The sequence below is a fragment of the Triturus cristatus genome, chromosome 10 (genome assembly GCF_964204655.1).
Source record: "Triturus cristatus chromosome 10, aTriCri1.1, whole genome shotgun sequence".
Classification (NCBI taxonomy): domain Eukaryota; kingdom Metazoa; phylum Chordata; class Amphibia; order Caudata; family Salamandridae; genus Triturus; species Triturus cristatus.
In genome coordinates, this window is record NC_140593.1 from 419,727,147 (window position 1) to 419,748,684 (window position 21,538).

General features: G+C 43.5%; 2 long non-coding RNA genes across 3 annotated transcripts in view; one reads left to right on the top strand and one right to left on the bottom strand.

Moving 5' to 3' along the window:
* Positions 1-19,807, bottom strand: part of LOC146789549 (uncharacterized) — a 41,081-nt gene extending 21,274 nt beyond the window's left edge. For both annotated transcript variants that reach the window (XR_014969822.1, XR_014969821.1), the window contains exons 1-2: positions 19,699-19,807; positions 13,922-14,029 (exon numbers count right to left, since the gene is read on the bottom strand). This is a non-coding gene — a long non-coding RNA (uncharacterized LOC146789549). The remainder of the gene's footprint in view (positions 1-13,921; positions 14,030-19,698) is intronic.
* A 156-nt stretch (positions 19,808-19,963) lies between these two features.
* Positions 19,964-21,538, top strand: part of LOC146789550 (uncharacterized) — a 61,163-nt gene continuing 59,588 nt past the window's right edge. Inside the window, exon 1 of the long non-coding RNA XR_014969823.1 lies at positions 19,964-20,043. This is a non-coding gene — a long non-coding RNA (uncharacterized LOC146789550). The remainder of the gene's footprint in view (positions 20,044-21,538) is intronic.

Genomic DNA, 21,538 nt, shown 5'->3' on the forward strand with positions numbered 1-21,538 from the left:
AAAGAGGATGTTCACTTCATTAAAGTTCGATTTGAAACTTTTAAGTCGACTCCTATTATTACGAGCATTCCTTCACTACAAAGGGATAACTGTAACCAATCCAGCCAAGAGTTCCAGCACGGTTTACCAAATGTACTGCAATTAGAGAACCCACATTTTGTAACAGAGGGTCCTATGTTAAAGACTACTGCTAGGGTGGAGAAAATCAGGAATCAGGGGCAGAAAAATACGCACTTTAATCCCCCCAATTGTACTGTTCAATCTAACATAGATAAGTTAAACTTGCCACCAGCATCTTGTCCCTATGTCTTGGTTCTAACGGGGGTTCCACCTCTAAGACAGGGACAGACAGAATCTTGGTTCTCCCTCCGTAATAAAGTGGTGGACTGGCTAGTAAAACATCAGCATTTTAACCCCCAGAATATAAACCAAATTCTGATGGTCCGAAGAGTAGGATGGGTGGGGCCCTCCCAAAAGTCCATTCAGGGTGATTGTATTGTAATAAATTTTAAGACGCCCAGGGCCTCATGTAGGTAGCCAAATACCGGTCGGTAACGGCCAATGTTCGGTAAATATGCCGTTACCGACCGGTATTTAGACAAGTGAGATGTAGGAGTGCAAAAACCACTTTTCGGTAAATATGAGGCGGTAAATACCGAATCATATTTACCGAATCCTAAAATACCGATTCATATTTACCGAATACATACTTAACGAATCGGTAAATATGAAGTGGTAAATATGAAGTGGTAAAAATTAAAATGACATGTAGGAACACTCGGTAATTAAGAAATCCATGAAAATCGGTAAATAAGAGTCGGTAATTAACACGGATTGAAAGCAGGTGGTAACCATCAACAATGCATATAAGCAATCCCAAAAGGCAACAGCGTGGACAACATGGCCGCTCTGTATGTCATTGCAAGGCGCCTACGTCAACAGGCAGCAGGTCTGAGGATTTGGCGACGGGAGGAACGCATCTACAGACAGCGCATCACACTCTTCCAGCTGACTGATGCAGAGATACATGAGAGGTACAGGCTACACCCCGAAACCATCATGGACCTGATAAGGGACCTGCACCCACTCCTGGACCAGCCAACAAGAAGGGCGCACGCCATACCACCACATGTGCAGGTGCTCTGCAGCCTACATCTACTGGCATCCGGCAGTTATCAGGTGGTGATAGCTGCGGTGGGTGGTGTATCCCAGAGTTGCCTGTCCCGTTTCTTCAGGAAGTTCCTGGATGCCATGATGCAGAGAATGCACCACTACATCAGCTTCCCAAACACACAGGCTGCACTGCAGAAAACCAAAACAGACTTTTATCACATGGCACAGTTCCCCCATGTCATTGGCTGCATTGATGGCACACACATCCCAATCTGCCCACCAGCTGACACAGAGCACATCTACAGGAACAGAAAGTCCACCCACTCCATCAATGTGCAGGTGATCTGTGATGCAGGGAACATCATCACTGATATTGTTGCGAAGTTTCCTGGGAGCACCCACGACTCTTACATCTTCCAGAATAGTGGGATCTACACACTACTGAGTGCCGGAGAATTTGGAGAGGGATACCTGCTAGATAAGTAACAGTGACGCCCCTTGCAACCTGCAAATCATAGTGTATAGAGGCATGTGACTGATGTTTCCCTTTTACTCATCTAGGCGACAGTGCATATGCATGCCGGTCATTCATCCTCACTCCCTACCTACACCCATCAACCCAGAGTGAGAGACGATACAACGTGGCACATAAAACAACACGCAATGTGGTGGAGCGCACGTTTGGACTACTGAAGAGCAGGTTCCGCTGCCTCCACAAGAGCGGAGGCGCACGCCAGTACACACCCATCAACTGCTGCAAGATCATTGCCACTTGTGCAATGCTGCACAACCTTGCCACGAAAAAAGGTACAGATGTGGAACTAACATATTTTGAGGACAACGAGGATGAGTCAGGCCAGCCAGAGGGCAACGCAGCTAGAGTGCCAACTGCAATCGATGGGAGAGAGAGACGGGCAGAGATCACATGCAACTATTTCTGAGTAAGTAAGGGGACACAGCCAGTTGTGATAAGTCATGACGTAGTTTTAATGTGGCACCACGCCATGAACACATGAACAAGCCAATCTGGCAATATACCATCTATACAAGGAGTAAGTCCAGGGTTACGTCACCCATTGGAAAGTGGCTAAGCAGGGCTACATCAATGTTTGCGCATACGCGCTGCAGTGGTGGATGGCACGGCTTGTGCATCCTCACTAGAGCCAACCCCAAGCTGCCTGCTGCTCCTGCGTCCTTCTGGGACGGGGGGTGTGATGCTGCTCCTGCTGCTGGTGTCGATGCTCTCCGCAGCATCCCCTGCAGCAGTTGTCGACGGCTGACTAGTTAATAGCACCCCTAGTGCACTTGTCACCTGCACCATCCCCCGAGACAGGTCGCTGCAGCAGTGTGTCAGGCCCTCCTGCATCGACACAGAGCGCCGGCAGAGTAGAGAAGTGGCAGTTGCCAGACGGTTGAGTGCCCTGTTGGTAGTGTCCCTCCTCTGCCGTTCCCGGCGCCGTGCTTCTATGTCAGCATCTAATTTGCTGCACAACTGCTGGATTGACTGGGACATGTCCCGAATGCCCGCTGCCATAGCGCTGATGTTATTGTCCATGTTGACTAATGTAGTTTTCATGACCCGCATGTGCCTCTGGACTGACATGACTGCCTTTGTTTGCAGGCGCTGTTGTTTCAACATTTGGCCCTTGAGCCCCGAGAAGACACCATGGCTGTCAATGGGTGCTGGTGGACTCTGGACACGCGACCTGCGGCGCCCTCTTGCTCCCGTCTGTGCTGCCTGTGAGGTGTAGGGCACAGTGGCATGGCTCCCTTCCTGGGGCCTGGTGAGTTCTTCAGGGCCCATGCTGTCGTCAGACGAGGTGTCTAAGGCTCGTAGCCTGGCTGCTGGACGCCTCCTCATTCTCACACCTGCAAGCGGAAATGTGGCCGGTGACTCAAACATGAGTGGTGATGCTGGCTCTGGGTGAGGTGATGCTGGCTCTGGGTGAGGTGATGCTGGCTCTGGGTGCGGCGAGGCTGCCTGTGTTGGTGGTGCGGCTGCCAATGGGCCTGCTCCCTGGTCTGAACTTGTGCTGGCCAGAGGTGATCTGTGTGGCCGGTGTGCCCTCTCTCCTGCAGCATGCCCTGTCCTGCATGATGTCACATCTGTGGACAGAAATACAACATTGGCTCAGTGTCCCCGAAGGGCTGCATTGCAAGCGTCACAATAAATCATTTCACATTCCAAAATGTCCTCTGCCTCCTTGTGCCTCATGTGTGTGACATGCCTTGTTGCCCTGTGCCATTTACTTCATGGTTGGTGTTTCCCTGACTACATCTCCCAGAATGCATTGCCTGTCTGCACTGACACATGTGGACTGGAGTGGGATTCTCGTTTCACAATGGGGGATGTGGGATAGGGGTAGGGGGGGCTACATTGCTGTGCTTTCGTCTTACCTTGTCGTGTGGCGGCTCTGGCAGAGCTGTCGGCGTCCCCAAGACCCACGACGCTCTCTTGCTCGATTGTGGCCCCCACCAGCTCCTCCAGTTCGGTGAGGGCAGGTGCCCTGTTGGTTCCACCTCCAGTCTGGCTGGCCTCCTTCTGGATGTCGCCCATCTTCCTCTTGGTTACAATCCTCAGGTCATACCAGCGCTTTTTTAGGACCTCTATGTCCCTGTGGGTCACTCCCACAGCATTGACATGCGCCTGGATGGCCAGCCAAATGTTGCGCTTTTCAGCCTCAGGCACTTGCAGGGATTGCCTCCCAAACAGCTTCTGGTGCTGCTTCACCACCTCCTCCACCAGCACCTGGAGTTCCTTGGGGCTGAATTTCAGCTTCCTCCTCCTTTCCCCTCCATCTCTCTGTGTTCTCTGGCTGGACATGATGTTCGTTTTCCCGCTCGCACAGGCACCGGCTCCCTGCCACTCCTCTGCACTCCAAGCCTCTCCAGGGTCGGCTAATTATGTACACCTGCCTGGGTGTGGCCACTTCCTGGTTGGGTGGGGTGTGGTTGCACAGGATTAGCTATTTCATCAAGTCATGTGATTTTATTTACCGATTCCGTAAATACCGATTCGGTATTTTCTGATTCGGTAAATACCACCTCGGTATTTACCGATTCGGTGATTTCCGATTCTTGATTACCGAATGTTACCGATTCGGTAACTGTTACCGAATTTTTACCTACATATAACTTACCGATTCTTAAATACCGATTCGGTACGGCTCGGTATTTAAGAAACGGTAAAATTTATTTACCTACATGAGGCCCCCAGAATGGTTCGTTTTCTTTTGGCTGTCAACGAGGAATCACCCATAACACCTACAGTAATCATGTCCCTTCCTCTTGGCTTTTTTTATAAGCCGGTATGTAACTCCACTTTGAAAACAAACGGTTCCATCCTAACGCAGAACAGGTTTGAGCCTCTGTCATTCTTAGAGGAGGTGGACTGACAACCAACTCGCTCTCGTTCTCGTTCTCTGGGCTCTGTCTCCCTTATTTTAGAGAGAGAAAATACTGCGTGACAATTGATTTTAGTCTGTAATCCATCCTTGGAAGTAGCGCAATTGAATAATCTTCCGATTCCCTCCCTTAATTCTCTTCCGGTTCCTTCTGTACAGGTTTAAGAATCCACGGTAGACAATTATGGCCAAAAGTTACATCAATTAAGCCCCCTAGTAACAAATGATTTAGATCTTGCTGTGGTCTCTTTAAGGAATAGTAACCCTCTAGAAGAAAGAAGCTGTTCAAATATAGCCCCCCAGTTTGACAACAATGACTTAAAAGGGGCTTCTATTAGTGTTGCATATTGGAATATTGCCGGTCTTCGATCTAAGTTTAATCAAGAAGGGTGGTTATCTTTTGTACGGTCTCATGATATCCTGTGTTTTCAGGAGACATGGGCAGTACAACCAATCCATTTAAATGGCTATATAACCTTTTTTTCTCCGGCACTTACTTCAGTATCAGGGCGTGCGAAAGGTGGTTTAGTGGTGTATATTTCAAACCTAATTCGAGCGAGAGAAATAAAATCTTTAAAAAACAAGGAGAACTACCAGATAATTTCAATAGTTTTAAATAAATCAGCCCACATTGTGGTCGTTAATTTTTATAATAATCTACAGCAAACAAAATTGGTGGAGATACTAAAAGAAATACGTTATTATCTTCTAGATTTTAGTAATAACCACCATGGGAAAAATTCCTTCATTATGTGGGGTGGCGATTTTAATTTATCTCTTTGTGAAAGAACCAACAACATTACATGTAGTCTTTTGGACGTTCAAGATAGTATTATTACCCATTTCCCCCACTCTTTTATAGGGGCGTGTATGAATGAGACGATTTCACTCCTTCAACAGACCTTCGCGAATGAATTGGTAACACCTGCTGTTCCCTTAAGTCCAACTTTTAATGACAGAGGAGCTTCCACCTGCATAGATTATATCTTTATGGCATCTAGGGCTTCACATCTTTTAACAAACTTTATAACACATGACTGCGTATTCTGTGACCACTTTCCGATCTCTATTACTATGCAACTGGTACGAGGCAGTGTAAGGCCAACGACCTTGTTACATGAGGATTGTCTTATTATGAATAGACTTAATGGGTATGCTATAAAGTGGGTTCACTTAGATCCCGAACTAATTACAGAAAAAGTTGTCAGAACCTCCATGCCTGCAATAAGTTTATGTTTGGCGGAGAGTTCAAATCCTCAGGAGATAGTAGACAACTTTAAAGTAATAATTAAATCTGTAAATGACGCCCTAACCTTTATTCCTAAGGGGAAGAGAAAAATAAAAACTAGTTGGTTTAATAAATCCTGTACAAAAGCATACTCTTACCTTAAAGTAGCTCTTAAAAAACCTAATAGAGATAGGACAGCAGTTGTCCAACTAAGGAAAGCATATTATAAAACTTTACGTCAGAGAAAGAAGGAGCTAAAAGAGGAATTATGGATTGCCTTACATAATAGCTGTAAAAGTAATGACAGTTCAGTGTTTTGGGAAGTCATAAATACCCCATTTCTCTCTGGCCGAAGGGAGAACAGTAACATAGAAGTTGCAATCACTGAATCCGATTGGATAGCTCATTTCACTCAGATATTTGCCCTCACAGACGATTTTACCCAAACCCACAGTACTCCTGGGAAAAGGATCAGCAGCTCCAGGCCCTCTTCGAGGACTCTGGCCTTAGATTTTACTTTGGCCGAAGTTGAGCGAGCCTTAAACGCCAGTAGAGGAGGAAAGGCCCCGGGCCCTGATGGGGTCCCTGTGGATTTATATAAATTCAAAATGGACTTATAGGTCCCATTATTACTCAGGGTATTAGAAGCCACGGGAAAAACTGATCTTTTGAGCTCTTGGTCAGAGTCCATCTTGGTCCCGATTTTTAAAAAGGGCGATCGCAATAGTCCAACGTGCTATCGCCCCATCTCCCTATTAGACTCGTTAGGAAAGGTGGTGGGCCGAATTTTATTAGAACGCCTACAGCTCTGGACCGAGGATAACAACATCTTAACAACTTCTCTAAATCCATACTGGAGCATAGGAGCTCCAGTATGGATTTAGGGAAGGCCTCGATACTATCGAGCAAGTGCTAAATTTGTCACTACTTAGAAGCAAATATGTAGACGCGAAGGGTGGTAGATTGTACATGGCCTATGTAGATCTCACTGCAGCTTTTGACTGTGTGGGACATGCAAAACTCTGGGTTATCTTGACAGAAATGGGGGTTGATACATTGTTGGTTAATTATTTGCAAGAAATGTATTCAAACGTAACCGCGAGAGTGAGATATGGTTTGGGAGGCCAGTTATCTGTACCTTTTAGGGTGGAGCGGGGAGTAAGACAGGGTTGTGTCCTGGCCCCCTACCTTTTCACTCTTTTTACAAACGGCCTGGAATTAGCCATGCTGGCCGGGAGTCAGGACCTTCCCTTTGTCCAGAATCGTCCAATCCCTGCTCTCCTATATGCGGATGATGCGGTTATTATTGCCCGCACTCCCCTTGAACTGCAGCGCTCTGTAAATCGATACAACTTATTTATGTCGAATTTAGGTTTAAAAATCAATATAAAAAAGACCTTTATTATGAACTCGGGCCGAAAATTAAGAAAAGAAAAAGAAATTTTTATAAATAACTCTAGGGTAGATCATACTCCCACTTATCCTTATTTAGGAGTGATAATAGATGAAAAGGGTACCTGGAAAAGAGCAATCGAGGTTAGAAAATTACAGTTTCTAAAAGCAACAATGACTTTAGTAGCATTTACTCAGAGGCTTGGTAAACGACCCCCAGAAGAGATTTTACGTATTTACCAGGCGAAATGCGTTTTTTAAGATTCCTACTTGCAGTTCTACAAAGTACCTCTACATTCAGTTGCCATCTAGAGCTGGGCGTGTCCTACATTTCCGACATTATAGGGATGCAACCAGTTCTATTATGGCACCGTCTTTGGACCTCTAACAAGTTAACATTTACCCAAGCAGTAGTGACAGACTGTGTCAAGTTAGAACATGTCCAGATGATTCAGTGGCTTCAATATGTTAGGAAGTTCTTAATTGACTTGGGTATGGAGAATTACTATCATAACCCCCAGGAAATGGCTCGGATATCAAGGAAGGTGTTAAAAAATCAATGTCTAATGCATTTAGCTGGTCTCCGTTTGACAACTGAAGTAAATAAAATCTCTGTTCAGCACTCATTGTCTATTCAATCTACTGTGATGATCCAGCCTTACTTAACTTGGAAGTTATCCAGTTTTGACAGATTCCTATTGACTCGTTTCAGACTAAACATCTTTCATCGATTTGTCACTTTTCCAGTGACAAATGATTGGTCTAAGCAGCTAACCCATTGCCCATGCGATGGAATATCCCTACAATCGCTCTTACATGTAACCCTTTTTTGTAAATTTTATATTGAACCTAGAAAGCAATGGCTTATTCCGATTTTAAAAAGCATGTGCCTTCGCCAATGTCGCCCTTCTCTTATGGCTCTCCAATTTTTGGAATCAGATATTTAGCCATAAATATAGCAAGGTTCTTGAAATTCTGTATCCGACATAGAACTAACTTGTAACTTGAATTTTGATGTATTTTAAAGTTGTTATATGTGTTTAATTTCCTAAACTTTGAATGTAAAATATTAATATGTAAATAATCAACTGTGACGATTTTTTAACAATTTAAAAGTAATTCTAAATCACTGGAAAATGTAACGCTTTTTAAGATGTTTGACACTTTTATGGTTTTCTTTTGATGAAACCGAATAAAGTAAATAATGACTGAAAAACAAATTTTACTCATCTTTCTGTGATAGAAAGTTCTGGACTCTGCAGGCAGCCACAAACTTCCTTCCACCCAGCATTCCCCTAAGTCTTCTGATAAAAATGGTATCTTACTTGTTTGGGTAGGCCTAGTACCCACAACAGAAATGCCCCAAAACGCCACATGGACACATCACATTTTCCCCCTCAAACCTGACCTTTTTTTTCAATGTGCCTAGGTGGATTTTGGGCCCTAGCTCAGCTAGCACCTTGGGAAACCTAGCAAACCTGTACATTTTAGAAGACTAGATACCTAGGGGAATCCAGGATGGGGTGACTTGTGTGGATCTCATAAGGCTTTTTTTACCCACAATGCCCTGCTAACCTCAAACTTTGCTTGAAATCACACATTTTCCTTACATTTCTGTGATGGAAACTTCTGGAATTTGAAGGAATCCACAACATTACCACCACCCAGCATTGACTCACAGATACCAATCAAAATACTGCACCACTTGTGTGGTTGGGCATAGTGTTAGTCACAGGAAGGGATCAAACCAAGGACAATGGCTGTCGCTGGCACTTGACTCAATCACACAAGTCGGGAGAAAGGCTGTTTCTTCATTTTTATGGGGGTGGGGACATGTCCATGCTGGGCAGCCCCCACCCTGACAAATAAAAAAAGGAATACTCCGGGTCTGGTGGGCTTGAGGTAATTGCCCTCATCTGGCCCAGGGGGCAGAAAGACTATTTCCCTATTTTTATTGGGTGGGGGCATTGCCATGACAATGCCAAGCAGCAATCACAACTACAAATATATATAGAACTGTAATCATGGTGCCTAGTGCACTTTCTGCCCCACCGGCAAGCAGATGGGGATAATGGCCCTCAGGACTGCATTAACAAACACGAACAAGGGGGAGCACATGCTCTTGCCCAAGGGGCCACTCCCCCTACCCTTCCTGTCTAGTGGGTGGGTCCCTGCTTGGGGATCTCCCTCCTGGGGCCATCCCCAAGAATCAATCCACTGGGTATCATTGGAAAGAGGAGATTCTCCCCTTTCCTATGACACCTCCCCCATGTGAATTGGTGCTCAGGGGCTGAGATATGCGCCTGAGCAATGATTCAGTGAAAGTGAAATTAGCCAATTGGCTCATTTCACATTCACTTTCACTGTATTGACATCAGCGTACCATGCGGGCAGATCCTCATTAAATGGAAAACAACAAATGCCTTGGGCTGCTGGGGAAGCTGTTCTCCAGCTCCCAAGGCTAAAATAAAAGAGGACATCCATCTGGTGTCAATACCAGAAGGATTTCCTGCCTTGTGTGGCAGGACTGCCTGAAGCTGTCCTCATCAGACATGGGCCAGTGCGGAGGACAACATGGAGCCATTCTCCACACCGATGGGATTGATGCAGAAAGATTTATTTGCTCAGTGTTCTTGACACTGGACATAAAAAATGTATACAAATGCAGCCCTATCCTGTTTCAAGGGGGAGTCACCCCAACTCGCTGCCATAATAGTTAAATTTATGTATCATGTGCAACATTGTACATGGTTGGCCTGATTCACAAAGGTATATTTTCACTTTTGTCAGTCCACTCTTTTTATGTACATAGACTCGTAGTCGTAAAGGCCCTAAGAGTAAAATATATTTATTAATAACAAATAATCGTGAACTTATACAAAAGTGTAAGTTTCCCTTTATGAATCAGGCCCATAGTTTCTATTTGACATTGCTTTAGTTCATCACTAATTATGTTGAGGTTTATGATTTTACACATAATAACATTAATACGACAAAAGAAAATTAACTTGTAATTGATATGAGGAAATTTTATTGAGCGAATTGTTGAATTGTGCGTATGCTAACATTAGTCAATGAATGAATGAATGAATGAATTGGCATTTATAGAGCGCGTGGCTACCAGAAGGCCTCCCAGCCCTTAGGAACAGAACCTACACAAATGGCCATTAATTAAATAGCAGGGAACAGGAAAGTTTTAAACTGGCTTTGGAAGGACAGATAGTCATCTTCCAGGCGAATGTAGTTTGGAAGAAGGTTCCAACGTTTGGAATCGATGTAGGAGAATAATTGTCCCCCGCTCCTAGACCTATATATCCTAGCGACTGCTGCCAGGCGTTTATTCCCGGAGCGCAAGGATCTACAGGGACGGTCGGGGGAGATGATGGAATGAAGAATTGATGGGCCCTTAGAAGATAGAGTCTTGTGTACAATGCTTATGGCCTTGAACTGAACTCTCGCAGCGACTGGGAGCCAATGGAGAGAAGCTATTGATGATCACACGGATTCCCTATTGGGGATCTGTAGAAGGAGGCGGGATGCATAGTTTTGCACAGTCTGTAGCTTCTTAATCTTAGAGCACGGGGACCCTAAGTAGAGAACGTTGGCGTCATCCAGACGTGAGAGAATCAGAGCTTGAACCAACAGTCTCCTGGCATTGAAAGGCAGCAGGGGGAGGATTTTCCTAATCATCTTCAGTATTCCATAGCAGGTCCCTGCTACCTTCCAAGATCGCTCCTTCATGTCTAGATTGTGGTCCAACCAGACGCCAAGGCTTCTGATTTGCTCTTTTGGGGAGGGCATACTATCCAAACACTTGGGCCACAAGGAGCTAGAGCCCAGGGGGGAAGGTTTGCCTAAGAACATCAGGTCTGTTTTTGCTCCATTCAGTTTTAAATACGAGCCATCCATCCATGCAGACACTTTTTCCTGACAGCCGGCCAGATTATTTGTCCCATTCTCCGATTGGTTTAAGGAAACAATCAATTGGGTGCCGTCTGCATAGGTAACGATCTGTATGCCAAAGGGTTTAACGATCTCGGCCAGAGTGCTCATATAAATATTAAAGAGCGTGGGACTCAGGGATGAGCCCAGAGGGACCCCACAACTCAGCGGCATACTTTTAGAGATGCGGTTATCCTCAAAGACCCGAGATGATCGGTCATCTAAGAATTACTCCAACCACTCAAGTGCAGTTCCAGATACTCCTACTTCTCTAATTCTAGAGCTTAGCAATTGATGATTGACAGTGTTGAATGCCGTGCTCAGGTCGAGGAGGGCAATTGCTGCCGAGCCCCCGACATCTAGGATTTTTCTGGCTACCACCAGGGCAGTCTCTGTGCCCTGCTGGGGTCTAAAATCGGGTTGTGAGGGATGGAAGCAGTCAGTTTCCTTCAAAAAGGTGGAAAGAATGCAATTTTTGTGATCCCTGGTAAAAGCGAGATCGGCGGGAAAACGGCAAATATTTCAGGGTCCAGGCACTGTTTTTTTAAGCAGTGCTCTGACCAAGGCCCATTTCCATAGTGATGGTACAATCCCGGAGGCGAGTGATAGGCTAATGAGGTCCAGCATGGTAGGAGCAACTGTCTCAAAGGCCTGGTTCAGAACGTTGGGGGGGGCACGTCTCTGGGGGAACCTGCTTTTAATTTATTGGAGTAGATTTTTAAAGATTTCATGTCCAATGGGGGGGGGATAACCACCAAAGAACTGTCAAGTACTTTCGACCGATTTTTTAGTGGTAGGGCATTCTGAGGGGCTGCTACCGGAGAAAATGCTGAATACATTTCTTGAATTTAAAAAAAAAAGAATTCTGCCAAATTATTGCAGGGTCCTAAAATGTCATCAGCAGGCAGAGCTGGGGATGGAGGTATGAGAAGGGATTTAGCAATTTAAAAAATTTCATGATGAGAGTTTGAGGCTGAGGTAATCCTCGTTGCATAATACGAGGATTGGGCCCTTCTGATTTCTGCCTTGTATGTTTTAGTTGCCTCCCTGTAATCACTCTTCTTCTCTTTGGAGAAATCTTTCCTTCAATGCCTCTCTAATCGTTTACGTTGTTGCTTCAACTCTCTGATCTTAGGCGTGTACCATGCTATCCTCTTAGAACCCTTCTTGTTGGTTGTCCATTTTTTTTGAGCCACCAGGTCCAGGCAGGATTTGAGCCAATGATTAATCTTGTTGTTGGCGGATTCTGGATCAACCTCAAACACCGGTCGGGTGTTACTGAGAGTAAGCACCCAGGACTCAGTAGGAAGTTTGGCCCAGTTGCGACTCAACTTCTTTACCGGTTCCAATGGCGGATCACTAGTCGAGGGGGTACATGAGAAGGGTATCATATAGTGATCCGTCCAAGGCATCGGGATAGGCTTTTCCACCATCAAATTGTTCATGTTGGAGAAGGTGGGGTCAAGTATATGGCCTTTTTGGTGCGTGGAACCCGTCACTTTCAGATTGAGTAGGAGAGCTCCCAGGCTATCAGTCATTTCCTCCACAATAGGTGAAGAGAGATCATCAAAATGGATATTCAAGTCACCCAAAATGGAAAAGTTAGGAAGGGAGCTGACTGATTTGGCTATTATCTCGGGTACGTCTCTGTTAAAGTGCCCAGTAGCTCCTGGAGGTCGGTAAATTAGGACCCCGGAGAAGGTGCAAGTGTGAGAGAAGCTGATAGCAAAAGAGAGACTTTCACAGTCAGGAATCAAACCTATTGTGGTTCAACAATTAAATATATCTTTATAAATAATGGCCAGGCCACCTCCTCTATTTAGTTCCCGATCTTGTCTTTGGATCAAATAGCCTGGAGGAAGTGCCTGGACCACTACCGGATCTAGTGAGTTGGTAAGCCATGTTTGAGAAACATGGCATCCGGGTCTTCTTCTTCCAGAATTAACCGGATTTCAAATACATGTTTGGGCATCGAGCGGCAGTTCAGCGTGCACATTTTGTAAGCTGTCTGGTGAGAAGGAACCTTTACTGCTGAGACCTGGAGGTCTAGTTCAAAAGAGCATATACTACTCACAAAGGGTGGCACAATACTGTGATGGTATTCCTGTGCCACAGTCCCTCTGAAGTCATACAGCTGGGCTGCCGAACTAAACCTCATTTCTCTATCTTGTCTCAATTGAAAGTTACACTTGTAAAATATAACAAGGCAGCTCCAAGGATCACCTATCGGAAATACAATAGTGAAAAACGAAATTCCCTATATTTCACTATCAGGACATGTAAAATACCAGCACACGTACTACCTTTCAGATATTCTGAACCCTACTCACAACGGTAACCTTGGGTCTGACTTAAGGGTGACTTACATGTAAGAAAAAGGAAGGTTAGGGCCTGGCAAGTGGGTGCACCTGCCAAGTCGATAAGGCAGTTAACAACTGTGTGCGCAGACTTTGCAGTGACAGGTCTGAGACACATTTGAAAGGCTATTCATATGGGTGGCATAACCAGTGCTGCTGTCCACTAGTAGCATTTGGTTTACAGGCCCTTGACTCACCGGTGCACAATACTAGGGACTTACTAGCAAATCAAATATGCCAATCATGGCTACACCAATCAATAACATAATTGACATAGAGAGCATATGCATTGATTCGCAGTAGTAAAGTGCTTAGAGTCCTAAGCCAACACAATATGGGTCATAAACAGGAGGTAAAAAAGCAAAATGTCTGGGGGTAAACCTGCTAAAAATGCCAGGTCTAACAACCAAGGTTAAAGTTATTGGATAAAATTAAAGATGCAAAATGAAGCACTTTGGTGTTGAATTAAAGTGAACTGAGCATACCTTGCCCTTCTCTGTATTATCTGTGCCATCAGCCGGGCTCGCTCTATTTTGTAAATCAAGTCTTTTATCAATCACAGATTTTTTGCACAGATCTCCAGTATCCATTTTCTGTAAAAAAAAAAGAAAGGTTAGAAGATTGACACGAAGGAGTATAAAGTTTTTAAATTCCAATCAGTAGCTGGATTATATCTTAAAAATGAGTGCACAATTTGATGCTTTCAGATGATGATGAATGACGTAGTCAGTATGTACGAACTATTGCAGAATAAGTTTGTATTCTACAGTGTTTTTTAAATTTTAAAATCTTTTTTATTTTTATTTGACAAGACAAGAAGTATAGACCGTACAAAACAGAGGAACAATCGCTTAATGGGGTATGAAGGTAAGGATAGGGTACATCACAATGCACTATGGATTAATATCATCAATAAAGTCAGTGACGTAATGTAATAAAAAAACATTGATTCATAGCATTCATTTATGCTGGAGAGGTATGAGGTGCTCTGAGGGTAGGGTATAGTGCAGAACAGCTAGAATACCCCAGAGTACTATTAAGATGTGGAAAAAGAAGTGAAGAAAAGAGATGAGAGGATAGCTAGGAGAGAGATAGCTAGAGAACAAAGAAGAAATATTGGAGGGAGGGGTAGGGGTGAAGGGATAGAAGAAGGTGTGAGGGTAGGAGAGGGAAAGGGGATTGGTGTGGGATGTAAGGAGAGAGGGGATGACATCTAAGGTAATGTTAGGTTAGTGATGTATGAATCTAGTTTTGGCCAGATTTTTTGTTTTTTCTTCAATGGGTTTTTCAGGTTGGCGTTTATAGAGTTATCAGCTCCCCTGGTGAAGTGGATCCATTCCCACCAGGGAAGTGCAGGACTGAAAGTTTGGAGAGGCCTTCCATTTACATAGAATGGCTTTGAGACCAGTTGAGACAAGGGTATTCCACAAGGTGCATTCTGATTTGTCCAGCCTAAGTTGTGTTTCTGAAGGGAAGATGCCAAGATCAATTGAGGCAAGGCCAGGAGTCTGGTTTATATTTAGGATTTGCAAGATGATATTGCCAAGTTCAAACCAGAACTTTTTCGAAAAGGTACCTTGAGTACCATATGTTGTATGCTTCCTGTCTCTTTTCCACAGCTGCAACATGTGTCTGAGTCACAGAGACCTAGTTTGATAGGTTTAGGGGGGGTCCAGTGGGTCATATAAGCAGTCCAAATCTATATTGAGGTAAGCAGAGTTTAATGTTGTTGGTCATGAAGTTAGGCAAGATAGAAGACCAATTTAGTGTCAAATTATGTGTATTGCTTGTATTGCATAAGATCAATTTCCATTTGCTCTGTATTGATTTGGTTAGAGATGAGGTTTTGGGTGTAAGGATAGAGTATAGTTTGGAAGCTATGTGCCCCCTTAGCTAAGGTCTTTATTGAGATGGAAAGAACAGGTGTTGCCGGGGTTTATCTCAGAAAATTCTGGCTTTGAGTTTTAGAAAGTGGTAAAGGTATATGTCCTAGTGTTCAAAATTGTGGATTTAATGTGTGAGAAGGGTAAATATTTGGTGTGTGATCCAAGGAACTCTTGTGCCCATTTCTCAAGAAATAGTGTCACTATTATGCCATAGTGAGGCCAGGAGGGAGAAATAAATTTTTTAGGGAGTTTGTTGTCAATTTTCTGAAAGGCCTGAGGTGTGGAGAGAATGCATGAGCAGTGTTCCTTTCTTATTTTCTTAGTTGTGATAAGTGAAATGAGGAGAAGGGGTCCAGCAAGATTGTTTTCAATGGAAAGTCAAGGGGGAGGAGCGGTATTAGGTAGGGAGAACCCAAAGAATCCTTTTCTTGCTAAGTATGATTTTGGTATCTCTTATAGACTGTGAGGTTCAAAGCTCCATGTTTCTTTGGTAGTCTTAGTTTCTTTAGTGGAATTCTGGCTTTGTGTATCTCCATAGTAATGTGGTAAGCATTCTATCATATCTGCCAAAGAAAGTGTCTGAAAGATAGATTGGAGACATGCTAATCTGACTAGGGGAGTGATCATCAATTTAGTGGTTTCTGTACAGCCCCACAAGTGTTAAATCTGGATGACCATTTATCTAATAATATTTTATTTTTTTGTCAACTATTTTTATTGAAAGCACTGCTTCGTAGCACATCACAGAGTATGTCGTATATTTCCTTACAGTATCATAGTAAAACACGACCTGCATCATTATTCACGACCTGTCTAGATACAGCATATTTGCAACGCTTTTTCAATATATTGAACTGCAGGATGATCTCCTGTAAGCATATTTGAACATGAACATTTCCCGCCCACCCCTCTTCCCTCCCGGCAGCTGGCAGCTATCCGTTTAGGCTTTATTTAGGCATTCAGATTGGATGATGTACCTGCTTCAGAGTTATGTGTGTGCGGTGGGGGGGGCTGTCGCTATCTTCGGCGCTGAGTACCTGTGCGTCAGGCACAGATGATTGCATCGGCGTTGTGTTGTCATTTTGTAGGGGTTCTGCAACCGTCACAACCATTTATCTAATATGTTTTGGTTAGGGTTACTTTTCATTATAATCAAAGGTTTCTCTGTGGTCCTGGCTGAATCAAATGTCCAGGTATTTTATTTCCTCAGGGGCCACTTTAAGAGTATAATCCTTGCTGACTGAGCTATTACAGTGGACATTTATGGGTAGGACTTCTGTTTTGTCTCTATCAAGGGAGAAACCTGAGACTCAGTGATGGTTGACATGATGTCAACCATCACTGCTTGAGTTGTGAAAAGAAGGATGTCGTCTGATTAAGCTGCCACTTTTCCTGGGCCACAGAAAAGGGGAAGCCAGGAATAGAGGGTTTCTCTCTAATTAGGTTTCGCCTGCACAGTGCCTGCACTGTGGTTGTGAAATCTATTGTATTTAATATATCTTAAAAGGGGGCTCTTACCAGTTCCCATTGCTGAATCACACAGTTTAGGTCCCATTCACTGACAAGATAAGATCTCTTACCACAGGAAAGGCAGACAGCTTCTAACAGTATGCTGGAATGCTTGTTTTTTATTACGTAGTTGTGTAAAGCAGATGCTTTAACTTTAGAACGTTTGTGGCATTTCCTATTCATGCCCCGGTATCTTTTTTTGACCGTTGTAGGCATTATCAGATTGATATTTTCAACGTAATCTATTTGATCATTATGATCAAATTCTAAATGTTATAATAAACTTGCACGTTAAAAATAAAGTTAATATGCAAGAGATATGCTATATTTTACTACTAAAGAGGCAGCTACAAGTACTGTTTACAGAGACGTGCATCTGTTAGCAATTATCCTTATCGTAACTGCAGTCTGACTTCCATTGTGACCTAAAGAAGCTCTGTGGCTATGTTTCTGTTTCAGTGTGCATCTGTTAGCAATTATCCTTATCTTAACTGCAGTTTCACTTCAATTCCGACCAACAAAAAGCCCTGTGCCTTTGTTTATGTTTTGGCGTGTATCTGTTATGAATTATGTTGATGGTAACTGCAGAATTACTGTTATTCCAACAGTCAAACTTAAAAATGATATTATAAAACCACGGAGCACTTTATTTGACTAATAGTAAACATTGTATGTTATTAATATTACGGTACAGCGTTTTTAGTTTCTTTTTCTGTAGACGTTGTCAGGGTTTGTGTTGTAGGTAGATTAGATAGGCATCAGGACACGTCTTCAGGTTGTAAGATAGATTTATTAAGATAGCACAGCAGAGATAAAGGACTTCGCTAGCTGACCAGACCATCAACTGCCAAGACTAGAACATTCACATACCAGATAGAACACTCATAGGTAGTGAGAGAGGTTGAGGAGACATAAACACAAAGAATGGACTACTGACCCCAAGTAGCCATAACCAAGCAAGCACATATATACAACATATCTTCTTCCTTTACAGAAAACACAATAAACGCTTCAAACACCCAACAAAAGCTTAAAGCATGAAAAAGGAAAAGCAAGAAAACATAAAACATGTAGGAGGTCAACGACCTCTTGGACTTCCAGATGATGAAAGCAAAGAGCAGGATAAGAAGAGGATCACAATGAGAATCATGACGAATATCACGATGACATGACCACCTTCTTCCCTTCGATTGACGAAAAACAAAAAGAAACAGTCTACTCTCAACAATCCGTCTTTGTGGCCATCAAAAACGGGAAGAGACAGCTTACGCACTCCAATCAGTTTTTCGTCTGTCGCGGCTTACTGCACACAGTTGAAGATATAAAAGTTCAACCAAAGCCTCACATGCTCAATAGTTCTGGAAGAATGCTCCCAAAGAAAAGTCTCAGCCAGATTTCTTGCAGTCTAAAATGACGCTCTGGTACTTTCCTTGGGTTAAAGGCCTCACGATGTAGTTCGGGCCTCTACATTAGACTTAAAATTAAATTTCTTTGTTGACAAATTGTCTCAGTACTAAGGGCTAAAAAGCCCGGCTCTAATCGCGGAACATTTGTCCCGGTAGAAAGAACCTCCATGTCACGATTTTGTCTCGTGGTACTGGAACTCTAGTCGTCACAACTCTAGGTCGTGAACTCTCCTGGTCAAATGACGCATTTTTCCTTTCTTCTCCTATCCCGGTACTGATTTTATGACATCTGTTGTCTCCCGCTAGATAGGTTGGAACTTTAGTTCTCTCATTTTTTCCCCTTTTCCTTTTCTTCGACTCAACGGTTCTGGGACATCCTTTGTCCTCTCGCGGTTTCTGGTTTCGCCGGTCCTGGGACTACCATTGTCCTCTCCCGGTCGTGGTCCAAGGGTCACTTCCTCAGTCTTTTTCTTGTTTCGCCGGTCCTGGGACTACCATTGTCCTCTCCTGGTCGTGATCCAAGGCTCACTTCTTCAAACTTACTTTTACCAGAAACAGGGTAAGAGTTGCAATATCTTCCTCCGAAGAAAATATTGAGATAGGAATTTCCTATCTACATTTCACCCCTTCACATTTTACAAACATACAATACCTTTGAAAGGTGACACCTTTTCTTATGACTTTAAGTCTTAATTTTTACTTCTTTTTTTTTTTATCTGCCACACCTGCTTTTGAACTTCTCTCTGTGAACGCTGGAATTAAAGAATTACACTCTCCAAAAGTTGATGGTGGTTGATGTAGGTACTCCTTTTTGCGCTTCTTCGCCACTTTACTAAATATATGTGCTGTTGAATGTCACCATCAACACGATTTACTGTTCCAGTTCTTAACAAACAAGGTTTTAGATCTCTAACGCTGTTCTGACTTTTACTCTTACTGCCCTATACTTATTCCAGCCTACCAATGTAGATCAAAAAAACAATTCAGCCATAGGTTTTACTATATCCAAGGATTATTTCTATGTCACACTCCTGCTGCCAAATGAAAATTACAAGCCATAATGTGAAACACAAACTACATCCTTCGAAAATCCACCAGGTGGCACTGTCGTAAATGGATTCACACCTTAAAAATCGGTTCATCTGTGCTTCCATATAACGTTTTGTCTTATGGCTAGTCTTAGATCTGGAAAAACAAAATGACAAAAATTGCTGATGCTCGAGAGAGTGACGACTATCACACCTGTGATCCATTGACATCGACTCATCTGTCACTTTGATTCACGGCTGGTCATTGCGCTGGGAGGGCAATAGAAAGAGTAATGCAGCGTAGATTGCTGATGCCCTGGAGTGACCACTATCACGCCTGTAATCTTTTAAGCAAAACACACACACCTAAACGGAACTGCCAGTGCTTCCGATAATGCCAACAAAAAAAATAACACTGCCTGCGTTCTCTCACCTTTTGACTTTCCGGTGTGTTTTACTTGATCCTCGGTGAGATCATGAAAGATTGCCTGGTTGCGTAGTGTCCCGTAAATCCCATCACCATGGGAACGAAACGAAAGCCATGGAGAGAACCAGTAAAGAGATAGCAAAAATGACTAAGATGGCTTCCTGACGTTGCGTGGTGGCGTACCACGTTAAACGGAGTTGACCAAATGACGCGCTGAAAAACGTCTCTGACGCTGGGCGTTCTAAAAGTTTGACGAAGAGGCAACCTCTCCGCCAGTACCCCCTGAAGTTCTGCGATGTCATCATTCAGAAGAAGTCAACCATATGGGAAGGATCTGTCCGAACAACACCGGTAGGACGCAGACTTAGAAAGGCCAGTCTAAAGATTATCCACGCTTTATGATAGCATGCCTCAGCTACTCAAATCGTACTCCGTTCTAGACATATGCTCCGTGCTCGGTTCCAGACATACATTGGCTTAATTTAATCCCAAAAATCGTTTTGGAGCAGCGCTTGGTTTAACAAATGACAGTTTCTAAATAAACATACTGTGGTATCTCATGTAAGGTGATGTTGGAGAGCTAGAGTTCTCATGACATCACTGTCTGATGTCATGGACTGTTCTGTGTCACAATGTTCTAGAGATGTTCAGTTATTAATCTGATGGCTGGTGGTTGGATGAAATCTTCCTTACTACAATAAATCTTATGATTTATATCAACCTTTGATCCTGTTCTTATTCAAGATACTTCACTGGCGTAGTCGGCATTGGAATGAGGAAGATCTCAACACAAGAGTCAAGCTTCTACTGAATTTAAGAGTAAAGCTGCTGAGAAAACTCTATAAAGAGGAAGAAATGGTTGCGTGCAATCACATCAGTCTACTAAGTCCCTTAGTTAATTAATGTTGGACTTTAAGAAGCGGACTTATTATCAAGTGCTTCAGCGTTGGAAAATCATCGTTGTGAAGAAATTCTTTTTGAGTCTGGTGGAGTCGGATAAGCTCGTTGATCTTTTGCCTTTTGGATGTCTTTGGAGCGAAGCCTGACACATTAACTGTAAAGAGTTTTGGAACGACGGGGCATGGCACACTATCTGCGTATCAGTTCATCGTGTAAAGGCATACTAACTGCGTATCAGTTCATCGTGTAGCAGTTATGTGATGCGGCTATTTTGTCTGCTTTGTGTTATTGCCAAGGAACTACTGGTGAGCGATTTTTCTACCAGATTAGTGTATTCGCGGCTATTTATTTTATTTTCGATCGTTTTTTCAAAAGGGATTGATTGTTATGGGAGCTTTCAACTTTAATCTGAAAATAAACACTTGCCCAACTGTCGCGGAGCACAGCATCTGGAACTTTCATTCTCGTTCCAGTTAGAACTTTTCAACGCGTCGACGAGCGCCTCATCTTACCTGGAATTGGAACTTCTATCTGCAAGCAGGGGTTCTTCTTCTCGGAATTCTGTGATGATCTTCGGAACGCGTCATTGTCCAGCCGATGCAGGGACTGGCTTCTATGACTTTCCGTAGCTCGTCATTCCGTATCACGCTACGTTGGATGTGCGTGGCGGCCATTTTGTTTACGGTTGCTTAGCAACTGTGAATTTTTATTCAGAGCGTTGTTATGTACGAGTGAGTGAATGGCATGAGGTTTTATAATATAGCTGTATTATAACTGCGGAATCAGCCACTCTAAACAGTAGGTCTTTTCTTCTTTTGGTGTACACTGTTTTGGGGTTTATTTATATATCCCAGTAGCTGCGGGTTAAAAAAAAAAAAAAGTGATATTTTAAGTAGATTTAACCATGCAGAATGTAACTGCGGCACCTTTCTTCTTATCATGTCCG